Consider the following 15351-nt stretch of genomic DNA (forward strand, 5'->3'; position numbering starts at 1 on the left):
CTCACACCTCACTGGGACCTAGATTCCACAACACTGTCCTCTCCCCATTTCCGGTGGCCACTAATCTTTTAGAAAATTTGATAATCACTGGATTCTGGACCCCAAAATAAAAAAGTCTATAAAGCCTGGCTCAATATTTTCTGTATTGCCTTTAGGATGTGTAGAGATTCCATGCTGCTTAGGAGTCCCTGCTCGTGAGAGATAGCAGCAAGAGACTCCCGCAGTGGCCCCCATGCCCTGCTGTGGAATCTCCAAGTGACCTTCAACAGGAATACTGGGCTCCAGCCACAGTGGAGACAATGCTGTCTTTCTGGCCTGTGCCTAACGTGGTGTCCCACTCAGAATGGGGACATAATGATGGACTTGTGCCTGTAATTGCCATAGACGGAACCAAGATTGGCAGCAAAACAAAAAACTCTAGCTGAACTACAGAAAACAGTCCCGAGTTTATGGTGCTTTCCTACGATCTCCTTTTTTACTTGTCTCAAATTTGATGTCTGCATTTTGCCTAAATTATCAAGCAAATGCAATAAGAGATTGCTTGCAGGATACGCTATTCAACAATTTCTCTTTCTTCTCTCACCACCTTCTCTCTCTCTCTCTCTCTCTCTCTCTCTCTCTCTCTCTCTTTCTCTCTCTCTCTCTTCCAAGAATACTGCATATCAGCAACTCCTCTGGGGAAAATAACCTGAAAACCTGTATAGTGGATGCTGAATGACTTAATGGAAAATAAAATGGCTCGTGCCTATGAGGCTGCTATTTAAAGACCAACTTGACACTCTGTGTAAAATGAATACTAGTTTTTATGTAATCATGGGACCTTACCCAGCTTTCCTGCCAAATTTGCTATTTCTGGAGGGTGCACTTTTCCAAGCAAGTTAGATGGCGCTTTGGAGACTAATTCTGAAGACTCGGGAGGACAGCTGATCTGAACTGCTCCCAAACGGTGGGTTAGGAAATTGAGAATGTCTTCAAACCCCCAAAGCAAGAAGAAATCTAAGACAACATTGTAAAATATGACCCTCATGTCCTTGTGTACACTGTCATAGAGATGGAGCCCCATTCAAGGTGCATGGAGACTGTTTGTACCCCAGTGAGATCCTAGGTGAACCTGAGCGCCTCCATTTCATTTCCTCCTCAATGTCCCCCATGATGCCATCTGTGTGAGTCTCACCATCAATCCCCAAACAGGCCTCATACCTGGGTCACACAGGTTGCCGGAGCATCTCAGGACCTTCTACTGGACCTTTCCTCATCCCAGAATCCAACAACCACCCAGAACCTGGAGGGGATGTGCGGAGAGCTCCTAACATCTCAGCAAAACCCTGTTCCATCCTCTGTCAGCACCCAGGTCGCCACCCGTGGATTCTAGGTGGAAAACACGGCCAGACCCAGTTCACCCCACCCAAGCCCACACCCTCGGGTAAGGTCCCTGGCAGCATCCCATAGAAGCAGATTGCCCTCAGGAGGCATTGCTGCCAGGTGTGGTCTTTGAGCTCATCATGCTGCTCCTTGGTGTCTTCAGGGCATCCTTCCCTACAGGTTGGCTAAAAGCCTCACCTGAGACATCTGGTAGGTTCATTCCCTACTGCTCAGTACCTCCCTCTGCCACCCGACCTAAGCATGCTCCAGCTCAGGCTTTAACCCAAGCTGCTTTGTTGTTGGTCTTACAGCTGCTCCTCTTCTCTGCCTGGAAAACCTGGTTGGTCTTTAGAAGTGCAGGAAGCCAGGAGCCAGCCCTAGTAAGCACTTCAGATTTCACTAAGACACTAGCTCTGCCCCCTTTTTTTCTTGTGTTTGCCACTCTGACATAAGCAAAAATCTGTGGGGAGAATAATGGTCTTTGCCGTGTATACTATCACCTCATGGAGTTCTCAGCACTTAGGGAGGCCCTCACGGACCATGGCTGACCCAACATTCAGGGAGGACACTTGAGATGTGCACCTTTAACCCCACGGTTCTTTCTTCAGCCACTCCATCCTGTCCTCAGAAGCCCATGTGCCAGGCTGAGGGACACTTCCGTTTCTCCATGGAAGTGATGACCAGGAAGGCTTGCTCCTGGCTTTTGGCCTCACTCTGGGGCTCCCCACAAACCCTATCCCATGACTGCTTTGTTGATAATGCTCCTCTCTTGCCATCTTCGCGGAGGAGTGAAACGCGGATGCTGAGGGCTGGCAGAGCACACTTCACTACAGCCAGAGCGCACAGGACCCAAACAGCCTGCTGTCTGATAATGACAGGAGAGTGTCCTAAAGACCTCACGCACTCTCAAAGGAAAGGGAAACACAAGTGTTTTTAAAGCAAAAATATCCTCTGTGGCTCAGGAGAACGAGTCGGAGGTGAGATCACAGCATCGTGTACAGCTGACGTTTTAGGAGGAAGGACTATTTAAAATTGTGACTTGGGTCTTAAACTAAGTCCACACAAGCTTCCTAGGATGGATGACACTGGAACGGTAACGTCAGTGAGGACAGAGAGCAAACAGTGTAAAGGGAACCAAGAGGGGAGCTGTATTTGCGTAGTCTACAGCAATGTGGGCAATACGCAGACGCAAAGGGAGGCCAAGTGCTAAGACTGGCGCCCGCTGTTCCCAGAGAGAGCGCATGCTGGGTGGGCTTGCTTTCACACAGGTGTTCCCGTGAGTGAAGGCAAGAGTCTGGAGAAAAGACAATGAGCAGCTGTGCAGTAATCAGCAGCCATCAGACCCCAGCGGCTCTGTCTACTGAACATCTGTCCCTGTCAGATTCCAAAGTTCTAGAATAAGGTGAGGGAAGGAGCTGAGGTCAGGAGCTGGGTAAGAACAACCAACACACTCATTACTTCCATAGATTTCAGCCCTGTCAGGCTCTGTACCATCTTTTAAAAGTGAAATACATCTGTGAAAAAGGGTCCTGTTATTTTGATTGGAATTGCATTGAATCTGTAGATTGCTTTTAGTAAGATGGCAATTTTCACAGTATTGATTCTTCCGATCAATGTCTGTCCAACTTCTAGTGTCTTCATCAATTGCTTTCTTTAGCGTCCTACCCTTTTCATTGGAGAGATCTTCTGTTTCCTTGACTAAGTTTATTACTGGGTGTTTGTTTGAGGGGTTGTTATTGCTGTTTGGTGGGGGCTGTTGTTGCTGTTTGGGAAGTTGTTGCTGTTGATTTTGGAAAAGCCCAAGGATAGCCAAAATGCAAAAAGCATCACCATACCTGATTTCAAATTATACTCCAGAGCCATAGTAACAAGAACAGCATGGTGCTGGTTCAAACAAGGGCAGGTAGATTAACGGGATAGACTAGAAGACCCAGATGTAACCTCGCACAGCTAACTGATCTTTGACAAAGACTTTAAAAATATGCATCAGAGAAAAGTCAGAATCTACAACAAATGGTGCTGGGAAAGCTGGATTTCGACACGTGGGAAAAAAATGAAACTAGATCCCTACCTCTCACCTTGCGCAAAAATGAACCCCAAATAGATGAAGAAGCTTAAAGTAAGACCCATACCTGAAGCCCAATGGCCTGAAGCCACCAAAGGAGAAAGCAAAGAATATACATCAAGTCACAGGCATAGAACTTCCTGGATGGGGTGTAAGTGCTCCAGAAATAAGATGGATGGGACCTCAGGAAACTGAAAAGCTTCTGTGTAGGAAAGGGCATCACCGTCTGGGCAAAGAGGCACCCACGGATGGGAGGAAAGATTTCCCAGCTTCACATCAGACAGAGGATCGGGGCAGAGTATCTGCGACAGCCATTGAACTTAACAGACTATGAATACCGAGAAAACCAAACAATCCAGTTTTTAAAATGAGCCATGGAGCTCAAAAGAACGTTCTCAAAGGACGAAATAGAAATAGCTAATAAGCACTTGAATAAAAAGTGTGCAACACCCTCAGCCAACTGTGAAACTCAGATTAAAACTACCATAAGACTCCATTTTGCCACCATCCCCACCCTGGTCAGAATGGAATCATCAGGAATATAAATGCCAGTGTGGATTTGGCCCAAGAAGAACCTTATGTGCTGTCAATGGGAAATCAGTCTAGAGGTTTCTTAACAAGCAAGAAACAGAACTGTGATATGACCCAGACACCATACCTGGGCATAAACCTGAAGGACTCTGAACCAGAGATGCCCGTGTTTCCATGGTCATGGCTGTCGGGCTCATCTATTCACGACAGAGGGGTGTGGAAGGGTGGGAGCGGGTGGGAGCACCGTGGGAGCACCCTCCCAGAGGCGGTGCTCCAGGCCACACCTCCTAACAGGGTCAGGGATGACCCCATGGCATAGCTTGTACAGTAGCAATGGAGGGACTGTGAGCTATGGCATGCTCTCTCTGCTGCTTGGTTTTACTATTCAAAGTTAGTAGTGTTTTCAAAGTTCAATGAAGGGGTTGGAGAGATGGCTTAGCAGTCAAGAACACTGGCTGCTCTCACAGAGGACATGGGTTAAGTTCCCAATACCCACATAGCAGTTCACAACCATCTGTAACTCCATATCTGGGCCTCGATGGGCACTGAATGTACATAGCACACACACGAAGGCAAAACACTCATGCACATAGAATAAATCTAAATATTTTAATTAAAAATAAATAATGTGATCTTGGGCTCTAATACTTGGGAACAGGCATCACCTCCATGGAGGACTGTGAACAGGCTCTGACTAGAGCCCTGGTGTTGCTGTAGGGACTATCCAAGCAGGGCCTCCAGGAACACTGTCAATCCCAACAGTACCTGCCCCTCAGTGTAGGCCTGAAAGTGACCCCAGATGCTCCAGAGGTGTGGCGACTGCTGTGTGGGGCGCTGGGAAGATGGAGTTTAAGGAAGGCCAGGCCACCCTCCCCTGTGACACCAGGAGGACCAGCAGGACTCCACAGCCATCAGCCCTTTCGGGTGGACTGAGTCTGCAGCCCATCGCCAAGATCTGCTGTCTGTGAAAGGCAGCGGAGAGCACCCAGGACACAGCATGGCCATCAGGGAGAACTCCACAGGGCTGCCATCCTAGACACACCATGCAGTTTCAGAGAACCTGTAGCATGAATAATAAAAACCCAGAGACAGATATTGGGGTTCAACCTGAAGATCAGAAAAGCAAAGCAGCCAGCACTAGAGAGCTCTGACTTCCATGAAACCTTCAGACTGAAGGGTAGGTCCCTGTCGCAGCCCACCTTACATTCCTCTCCAGCGCTGGATTAAAGTGTGTACCTCCACCCAGCCTCTGTGGCTAACGAGTGTGGCTGCTGGGATTAAAGGTGTCTGCCAACACTGCCTGGCCTGTATCACTGACTAGTATGGATATTTTGTGTTCTGGTCTTCAGACAAGCTTTATTCATCAAAATACAAATGAAATATCACTACATGAACCTGTCGGCTCATGCCGGTTCATCATAACATAGTAACACACACAGGTGTAACTGGACAACCTCAGGCAGGATTCCATGTGCGGCCAGTGTGATCCTGAAATAACCAGTGTTTCTTTGCATTACGTTCAGGAGCTGCCCCTTGGAGCAACCACTGTCCTAAATGGCAGTCGCGACTCTGCAGCTACCACTAGTGGTTCGGACACCTTGACCGTAGCCATGTAGGAATTGTTCCTTCAGATACTGGCTCTATCACGGCCCGCTAAAGGAAGCTTTATCTAGATCTCCATCCCTCTGTAGAACTCAGGATTCAAAGGTTAAGGTGAAATTCTGTTCACTCAGAGAGGCTGAATAGCAAGAAGCTAACTTTCTCTCCTCACTCACTGCTCCCCCAAACCAGGTGTCCTTCTGCTCAGCCCCTCTTAGGAACCCTAGCTACACATGGCTCCTCCCTGCCACTTCCTGTCAGCTGGTCGCTTGACTCAGCCTCCAGGCCCCAGGTTAATCTTATTTAAACAGACAAATGTAACACATCTTTGAATCGTTAGACAAATACTCCACAGCATAAATGAGTGTAATACATCTTAAATTAATATTCCACAATGAACCAGAGACTCACCCTGGGCCACCTGGGTTCTCTGTGCCCAGGGTGTCTACTCTGTGATCTGGCCTTGTTTCTGTATGTGTTTGGCACACATGTATATGCAGGAGCACATACACATGCAAGTACACATACACTTGTGTGTGCATAGGTCAAGCTTAGGTGTTGACCTCAGGTGCTGACCAGCGGGGTCATCTCACTGACTGCCAGGGCATCTCACCAACTGGCAACATATCTCACTGATTGCCAGGGCATTTCACCGTCCAGTAGGGCATCTCACTGACTGGCAGCGTATCTCACTGACCGCCAGGGTATCTCACTGACCAGCAGGGCATCTCACTGACCAGCAGGGCATCTCACTGACCAGCCTGGGCTAGCTTGCTGCTGAGCCCGAGGGCCCTGCCTGCCTCTGCCTTCCCATCACTACGATGACAAGCACTTGCCATCACACCCAGTTTTTTCACAGGAGTTCTGGGGTTGAACTCAAGACCTGCTCCTTGAATGACAAGTACCACGCCAACACTCTGCAGCCCCTAGCCTTACTTCTTGAATGTTAAAATTGTTCGGCTTCTTGTTTTCCTTTACCCCAGACAGACAATGCTCACACCCCGCCGGCTAAGCATGGCTTCATCACAGAGATGGGGAAGGCAGAGCAGCACCCTGTTTCTCGGGAATCACTAATGAAGACACTCCGAGGTGAAGAAAAACACAAAGCCCGCTGCACTGCGGGGTGACATATCGACCTCAGCTTTACCCCACCAACACTTTGTTTCCAGATCAATACATCTGACGGGAGTTCCAGCACAAGTCAATAATACCGTGCACTCCTGGCCCACTCCGTGGGCCCTGAGAGGCTTACGGTAAGTGCCTGGCTTGACAGTAGAGCTATGCTGGGCAGGGTCAGGACCGCAAGGCTCCTCACCAACATTAGAGTCCTCGCCACTTTGCCAAGCAATGATTAAGATGCAGTTCAGGGTCATTAGTGTGGCCCTGACAGTGAAGACGGGGAATGAGGGGCAAACAGGAAGGTGAGGAGAGTACGCTTTCCCACTATGGAAAACGTGCCATGATGGGTAGTGCCGAGAATGTTACCGAAAGCCTCTGACGCCGCTCATCTGTCACCCACCATTTACTGAGGTCTGATCACGGGAGGTACAGAGCCAGGGCTGTGAGTCTGTCTGTGGCTGGGGGAGGAGGAGTCAGATGGGACACAGGCTGTGGGGCACCGCTGAGGAATGAGTCCTCTACCTGCTGGAGCAAGGACATCAGAGGCCTCAAAAGCCTTGAAGTCTGGAGAGCTTACGGCATCCTCCCAATGTACAGAGATATGGTGAGAAAGGGAAGGGATGGGAGGAGGGTTCTCAAGATCACGGCAGGTGACATTCAGAACACCTTGACTGAACAGTAGTAAAATGCAACACTTTAGAAGCGTCTGCCTGTACCGACAGGACCCAGCATAAAGTCTGTCTGGTGCTGTGGGAACTCCTTCAGCCAATAACCTTTAAGATCCTGCACACTCTAGACGTGGTCACACGTACTATATATACAGATGTAGAAACATGTGCAGTCCCTTGGCTGCTGGATTCAGTTCCTGTCCCCTGCTCATGCAGAGGATCTGTGAGTCTACCACAGACCAGAGCTCTACTCCTAAATAAAGAGACCTTTATTATACTCCATTCTGAGCGAGTGTGGGACTACTTTATTATAATCGTCTACATCTGGCGCCTGGGGAGGAAATGAGAGGAAGTGACACACTAAAATGGTACCAGTGGCTGGACTTAGGAGATGGGGGAGCATGCCAGGAGGCCCAGGAATGTGGGAGTGTGTAGCACCAGTGGAAACCCAGTGTAGAAGGGAGGGATTAAGGGAGAGAGTGACAGATGAATAGCTCGGAAGAATGTGGATGGATGGATGGATGGATGGATGATAGGAAGTGGATGGGTGGATGGTTGCGTGGATGGATGGGTGGGTGGGTGGGTGGACGGATGGACGGATGCGCAGGCAGATGGCTGATGAGTACATGAGCCATAACCAGATTCAGAAGAACTAGAAAGGTTAAGGCAATGGGGCTCATGGTCAAGGCAGGGACTCTAGAAAAGGTCTGGAGTGTAATGATGAGCCAGGATCTGAATAATATGCTTGGGGCTCAGAGATAAGTTAAGGTCTAGGGACAAACTGTGTTTGAGCAGCAAGGTTTCTCATACCGAGAGACAGACCAGAGGCACGCACTGGCAGACAATGCTATTGGTAATTTTTTGATTTATTTATGTATTATGTATATAGTGTTCTGTCTGCATGCCAGAAGAGGGCACCAGATCTCGTTATAGATGGTTGTGGATGCTGGGAATTGAACTCAGGACTTCTGGAAGAACAGCCAGTGCTCTTAACCTCAGAACTGTTTCTCCAACCATGCTATAGGTAATTTTTATATGGTATGGCTATTACATAAGAGACCTCTGCTAAATGTATAGTAAGAAGAAAACAGTGTGATGTAAAGTAATTTTTTTAAAAAAAAATCCTTATATCTGGGGTCTCAAGAGATGGGTTAAGAGAACTGGCTGCCTAGGTTTGTTTCCCAATGGCTCAAAACTATAACTCCAGTTCCAGGGGCTCCAGTGACCTTTTCTGGCCTCCACAGGCACCAGGCTCACCTGTGATACAGACATTCATACGGGCAAAGTACATATACACATTTAATACCTGTGCAGTTTGTATACTTTATAGAATTTGGCAAAAAAAAATACTTAGATGATTTACAACTAGAATTGGGTTTATGAGAAGCAGAGCTTCACAGTGGACACTATGGACTCAATTGAAACTACCTTGGGGGAACAAAGTGACCAGCTCAAAACACACACCCTAGGGAGTAGGAGCGGAGCCCACAGATGAGGTCCGGGTTAAGGACACAAGCAAAGGGCACTGAGAGGCCAGAGAAGCTGGCTTCTGAGACAGCATGTTATTTAACTAACTGAGTTTTATTTAGTATAAAAACAAATCAAGTGTGGGCACCCTCACATGTCTGTGCTAAGAATTACCTCTCCCCGTCTGCTGCACTTTTTCATTCTTCTGGAAGAACCAGGAAGCCACAGGCAAGTAGAGGTTAGCCAGCCATTAGAGGACAGCAGGGTAGCGTGAAGGAGGAAGCGTGGAGGAAGCCCTGGCTCTCGAGGCATCAGAGGCCTGTGTGGATTTGAGGGAGGTCACCAGGGTCACCAGGCTCACCCCTCGCTGGGGTGTACTTTTGTCAGCATGGCCAGCTAAGTTAGTGACAAGAACATCCTGTGAGTGTGTCTCAATGTCATGCTGCAAAAGCCATGCCACAGAGCATGCGCATCAGCTGCTGCGGCTCAGGCAAGGCCCGGCAGCCCTGTCACGGTGCCAGGTTGGCAGAGGCTGAACAGAAATAATACAGTGCTGTGAGGCTGGAAGCAAAGGCAAGTTTGCAAGGAATGCAGGTCTCAGGCCAGCAGCTGAGCACCCAGGAAAGCTTCTGGAACAATACACAGACTAATCTAAAGGCCAAGCTGGCCAGAAGACTCACCTGCAACCCCGAGATGCAGCTGCCACAGAGAGACCCAGTCCTGTCCTTGGAAACAGGCTCCTAGTTGAGATTAAAAGAATGGATGTTTATGAGTTTACATATGATTTGTGTTCCCTTTTCTTTTTCATTTTTTAGAACTATGTTTTTGGCCTCCTTATAAAATACTCGTGTGTGTGTGTGTGTGTGTGTGTGTGTGTGTGTGTGTGTGTGTGCGCGCGCGCACGCGTGTGTCAGGAGGCTGTCTGTCACACAACGCCATTAGTAAGACTGAGATGTGTAGGACGACATTCTCATTACTACAGAGACAAACAAGGTCCTTGAATCAGAATGTCTCAAAGCACCTGTGCTAACAAACACAGCAGGAAGCAAGAGATGGAACCACAGGTGAAAACATGACTGCACACACACACACACACACACACACACACACACACTGAGGGCTGTGAAAATGCAGACTATGGAGCAGTAGGCCTGCAGAGTGGATCCTGGGAGTCTGCTCCCACGACTCCAGGCAGGAACAGACTCTGCAGCGTACAGAATCCCATACTGCCGGGTTCACACCCAGGCATCCTTCACGATGCTGTCCCTGGTGTGTAAGGTATGCCAATGAGGAGGCCTCCTACTCAACAGGTGTTCTGTTTACCCACACCTGTGTGACCATGTTCACACCCTCCCACAATGAGCCAAGACATTCGTGAGCCTGGGAGCCCTGAGCTTCCTCTAGGAATCATTCCCGTCGATGTGCAGCACCAGTAGGGGTCCAGCAAAGTATGGAACGGAAGAGCATATATGGATGATGAGAAGGGGGTTGACTGATGGGGGAATTGGGTTGATTGGTAAGGAGGGGTGAATAGGAAGGAGGAAGGGAGGGGGAGGGAGGGAAAGAAGGTGGGAGAGATGGGGCAAACTGACAGATGGACAAATGGGAAGAATATGGAGAATGCATGGGTGGTAGAAAGTGGGTAGATGGATGGTTTTGGGGAGGGGGTGAGTAGACTAATGTAAAGTGGATATATGGATGAATAGATGAATGGATGGATGTATAGATGGACGGATGGATGGATGGATGGAGGGAAGAATGGAGGGAAGAATGGAGGGAAGAATGGAGGGAAGAATGGACAGATGGACTGAAGGAGGGGGGGATGGAAGGAAGGATGGAGGGAGGGATGGAAGAAAGGAAGGAAGAATGGACAGACAGATGGACTGAAGGATGGGTGGATGGAAGGAAGGATGGATGGATGGATGGGTGGGTGGATGGATGGGTGGACAGATGGATGGACTGATGGACAGAAGAATGGACAGATGGATGGATGGATGGATGGATGGATGGATGGATGGATGGGTGGACAGACGGATGGACTGATGGACAGAAGAATGGACTGATGGATGGATGGATGGATGGATGGATGGATGGATGGATGGGTGGATGGACAGACGGATGGACGGATGGATGGAAGAATAGAAGGAAGAATGGACAGACAGATGGACTGAAGGATGGGTGGATGGAAGGAAGGATGGATGGATGGATGGGTGGGTGGATGGATGGGTGGACAGATGGATGGACTGATGGACAGAAGAATGGACAGATGGATGGATGGATGGATGGATGGATGGATGGATGGATGGATGGATGGATGGATATGCTGATGATAGATAGAAGGAGAAGTAAGGAGGTGAGTGCCTGGATGGATGAATGGATGGATGGAAGGGTGAAGATGAACAGACAGGAAATAGATGGACAGATGGATGGAGTTATAAGCCTGGTCTTGGTTCTGCCTCTAATTACCTACATACTAATGAGCCAATTTATTATTCTTATATTCCTTCTCCCTGGGTTCATAAAGGCACTGTCAGTCTGAGAACCATCACAGGGACAGCGGAACATCACCAAGGGTATGGATAACATTACTCTCTCCTCCACCCTTAGTGATCTGCATTGACGTTAAACACGTGTGAGACTGTGCTGACCACATGACCACATTTCACAGGTAGGAAAACTGAGCCTGAGCAGTTTGATTTGCTCGTGTTACCTAGGAAACCCTCAAGCCAGACTTCAGCTCACTCACAGAATGACAGCAGAGCTGTACACAGACCGCTGGAAGCACACATGATAAAGAGAATACCAAGAGAAGCTTCAGGAAGCCCCCGCCTGTGCCTACACAGCCAGTGCTGTCCAGGACAGGTCATAATAGTGTCCGTGTGGTCTGCCCAGCAAAGCTTCCCTGAAAGATGACTGGCTGTAGGAAAAGAGCATCGCGGGCTAGCCCGTACATGCACACAAGCCAGCTGTGCCTGGGATGCGTGTGGGGGCCTGGAGCATCACTTCCACCCACATCACTGATTGAACAAGATCCCTCAGTGCCCTCTCGCTTTGGGTGTACAGTCAGCTGACGCTGGAGCTGGCTGCATCCTCTATGAGGTCAGACCAGGCCAGAAGCCTGACACATCCCCGCTGCTTCCCAGCTGTGTCATCTTCATCCTCACTCTCTGCTCCCAGTAATCCAGCCCTCCAGCTGTGTCCCCACCATGCCCTGCCTGCTCCGAACACAAGGCACACTGCTTCTCTTTCCTACAGAAGCTGCTGGTGTTCAACCCAGCTCCCCGGCCACCTTCCTTTCTGCTCCAGCGAAAAGGGAATGGCCTTGGGAATTCATGGCCTCTCTGAGTGCCCTACTTATGCCTTGGCTTAGGAGAGGGAACTCTGCCTTCATCCCAGCCCTACATGGAAGTCAGATGCTCCCACGAGGCTGAAGAGTGGCAGTTGGATTCTATGAAGGGAGACTTCCCAGGGGTCGGGGTGGGAGATATTGAAGCAGTGGTCAAACCCAACCATCTGACCTTGGGCTAGCCTGGACTCACAGGCTCCCTCTAAACTCTGGGTGTACAGCATCGCAGCTGATGCTGCCTGTGAAGCTGAATTTCTGAGATTAACTCCCAGTGCTGTGTTGTTATCAGAGACACTTTTATGTGTCAAGGATATTGATTCTTCTATATGGCTTCCAAACACTCAATAAGGTTTTTATTCATAGAAAAAACATTCCTGAGGAGAGCCTATGTTTCTGTGGAAGCTCTGACACGGATTAATGTCAGTTCCCAGAGAACAGGTTGCCTGGGAAGCTGTCCTCTGTCTGACCTGAGCCTATGTCTTGTCTGTCTGTCTACCCGAGAGCCTAGAACAAGAGAAAGCCACAGCCCTTACTCAACGATGGATTTTGCCCGCTGAGATTCCAAAAAGCTCATTCAGAAGCCAGAAATAATTTCCACTGTGGCTTCTCCCCACTTTAATTTCCTAAGATGTCCTGAGGAGCTGCTTGGAAATTAATTGAACCTGATTTTGTAGCAACCACTTTTAAAATGTGCCTGTATCCACCATTGTTACCAGGGTGACGTGTGAAGTCCTCCTTGGCCTCGAAGGCCCATCTGACTTTGCCCTGGCTCTGTTGGGTACCACTGTCCCTACACTCTGCTCCATCCCTACCCAGCAGGCACAACTGCTTCATCTCTGGGCCTCAGCAATTCACGCTGTTTGGGGAGCCACTGACTTCAGTCCTTTCTGAGATGGGCATTCCCTGAGGTCAGGGCATCTTTACATGTCCACTGGACTTTGGCCTAACACCCATCGTGGTAGTGTCTTGGCAGACACACAGTAGCCCCTCAAGGATAGTCCTTCTCAGTGAAGGACAATTCAGGCATCCCAAAGCTGGAATATCCCCAGGGATGTCCCCACCCCTGTGTCACTTAGCTGCCACCCTTCCCATATGCCCCCAGAGTAGCCAAGTAAGGGAACCACGGGGCAGATGGAGCAGAAGGCTACTCCCTCCCTAGGCAGGCAGGCCCTCCTGCTCTGAGTGTGCCCCAAGGATTCCAAGAGAAAGTCAATGTGCAATTAAGCAGAGAGTGATAAAAAGTAAATTTAATTACAAGGGCACTTAGGCATTTGATCGCTTTGATATGGGCTTCCAAATTGAATGTCGCTTTGGTTATCATTAGAAATTAGAAGTGAATCAACAAATAATGCCTATACTTAACAGTTACATTTTTTAGGGGAAAAAATAAATAAACGAGTGGGCTGGATGCCTGAGTCTTGGGTACCAAAAGGGAATTTGCTTACTGAGCTGGCAAGTCCCACAGCCCAGGGTCAGCTGTTTCGAGATTCCACACACTAGGGCTCACCAAGCAACTCAGCCTTGACAAAGGGGCTTGGAAAAACTTCGGCCTGTTTCTTTCCCTAAGTTATCTTTCTGTCCTCTGCCCAGCTGCTAGTATGTTAAATGTCTGTGGTTTCTACAGATCAGTAGGCAGGACTTTCCTCGGGGCTCCTTGGAGTAGCTAGACCAGAAGATGAAACACGCTCCACACTGCCTGCTCCCTGTGCCCCATGGTTCGCTCTGGGCCTGCTCATCTCTAGGATGCAAGCCAGCAAGAGATGAGAAGTCGCCATGAAAGGGGAGCTCGTTGAGCAGCATGTGGCATTCCAGGCAGGCTCAACCCTGACCTTGTCTCTACCAGCCCGTCATCCTTGGATCAAAGATGAGAGGAGCGTTTGTCTTCACAGTTCACGGTTGAACAGGATCCAGAACAGCCAGCCTTCCGAGGCACTTGTCCAAAGCATCCTGTGCACACGTGCACACATCCAGGTGAGTAGGGCTGAGTTGGGGACATGTCTGCGCACCGTACTCATTATTCACAGAAGCCAGACCCGGACTCAGCCCCAGTGCCCTTAGCAAATACGTGGGTAACATCTGCTCTGTACCCACAGAGATGTCAACCAGGCGCCGGGAAAAGCACTATGGTACCAGCAAAAACATGGACTGAACTAGAGAACAGCGGGCTTAAGAGAAATAGAGCTACATTTAGAGAGAAACTGCATGCTTTTTTATAATTCTCATATGTGGGAAGTGGAAGGAAGGCACTGGGAGGGGAGGGGATAGGTGTGGGTCACTGCTGGGAAGGTCTGACTACAGTGCCTCCATATACATATAAACACTACTGTAAGCCCAGCTCCTTTGTACAGTCCAGAGACTCCAATGAGAATAGGTGATCCAAACTGCTGTTTTTAAGTACTTTGGAATGGAGCACGAGGCAGTGGTGGTGGGTGGTAGTGATGGTGATATGGTGATGGTGGTGGTGATGGTAGTAGTGGTGATGGTGATGGTGGTGGTGGTGGTGGTGATGGTGGTGGTGGTAATGATGATGGTGGTGCTGATGGTGGTGGTAGTGGTGATGATGGTGGTGGTAGTGGTGATGATGGTGGTGGTAGTGGTGATGATGGTGGTAGTGGTGATGATGATGGTGGTGGTAGTGATGGTGGTGGTGGTAGTGGTGATGATGATGGTGGTGATGATGGTGGTAGTGGTGATGATGATGGTGGTAGTGGTGATGATGGTGGTGGTAGTGGTGATGGTGGTGGTAGTGGTGGCAGTATGGTAAGGGAAATCTAAAGAAGAAGTCAGAGTTGATGGGATCTAGGTAGTAGGAAGCCTACAAACCCAACAAGAAACGAACCCCATGGGTAGAAGAAACAGTAGAGGAGGTAGGTGACCTCCCTGGCTTTGGGATGGAAATGACAGAGAGGAGTTAGGCTGGGGTGACGCGACTCTTTACAAGCCTGCTCCGAACACGCCCATCGAAGAAACAGTCATGGTAAGGACTTCGCCGGAAGTGAACTGAGTTGTCGGGCTGGCAGACAGACCCCAGCCTGGCACCACATGTTCCTACCCAAGGCAGAGCTGGGCCCTCCCATGTTTCTGCCTCGGGGCTTGCCCCCGTCACGGCTGCCACTTCTAATAGGAAAGGACTCTCTACCCACAGCTTCACTTTGGAAATACACACTGTGATTGAACTGAGAGAAGCCACAGTT

The sequence above is a fragment of the Alexandromys fortis genome, unplaced genomic scaffold, assembly GCF_014885135.2.
Source record: "Alexandromys fortis isolate MF-2015 unplaced genomic scaffold, M_Fortis_MF-2015_v1.1 scaffold_3, whole genome shotgun sequence".
Lineage (NCBI taxonomy): Eukaryota > Metazoa > Chordata > Mammalia > Rodentia > Cricetidae > Alexandromys > Alexandromys fortis.